General features: G+C 31.1%; 1 long non-coding RNA gene across 1 annotated transcript; it reads left to right on the forward strand.

Annotated features, from left to right (window-relative positions):
• Positions 1 to 430, forward strand: LOC107735442 (uncharacterized). Its single transcript, XR_001639412.1, has 3 exons — positions 1 to 35; positions 141 to 239; positions 334 to 430. It is a non-coding gene; the product is annotated as an uncharacterized LOC107735442 (long non-coding RNA).
• Positions 431 to 795: the final 365 nt, after the last annotated feature.

Here is a 795-nt window from a genome sequence, read left to right on the forward strand (position 1 = left end):
CAATAGATCTGAAGACCATTGCACAACGAATACAGGTATCTTGTTATTATGATCATGTTCTATTACAGCATATACTGTACAATATTGCCATTTATTATTTATTATAATTTACACTGAAGCTTGTTTCTTTTTGTCCGTAGATGGGCTACTATAAAAGTGTAAACCATATGGCTAAAGACATTGACTTGTTAGTCAAAAATGCCAAAACCTACAATGAACCCGGATCACAAGTATTTAAAGTAATGTGTCACTGACATTCTATTTATTTTTTATAATTTATATAAATATTTATATCTTAGACTTATATTTATATTCATATATATGAATTTCCAGGATGCAAACACCATCAAAAAGATTTTTTCACAAAGAAAACTGGAGCTTGAACATTCTGAACCTATTAAAAGCAGCATCAGGATCAGGTAAATTATGTTATGGATTTCATGTTACCATAACACATTTTTTTTAAGCTAGATATTTTAACTTAAGTCAATGTAAAATATAATATAATATTTAGTACCTATAATTGTTATTGAATTATATTGTCACACTTCTACTGTGTCGGAGTAAGGTGACGAAGGAGAACACAGGAGAGTTGCCATCAACAGTCTTTAATAATCCAAAATAGCAGGGAGCACACACGTAGAACTGGAGAAAGACATTTACAAAGAACAATCTTTAATTATAAAGAGACACACACACGTAGCAGGGGAATAGACGTTTAACACTAGACACAGGACAAAGGAAAACACTGGGCTTAAATACTAAGAACTAAACAAGGAAATCAATGGAACACAC

This window comes from Sinocyclocheilus rhinocerous, unplaced genomic scaffold (assembly GCF_001515625.1).
Source record: "Sinocyclocheilus rhinocerous isolate Xijiao unplaced genomic scaffold, SAMN03320098_v1.1 C36061687, whole genome shotgun sequence".
Lineage (NCBI taxonomy): Eukaryota > Metazoa > Chordata > Actinopteri > Cypriniformes > Cyprinidae > Sinocyclocheilus > Sinocyclocheilus rhinocerous.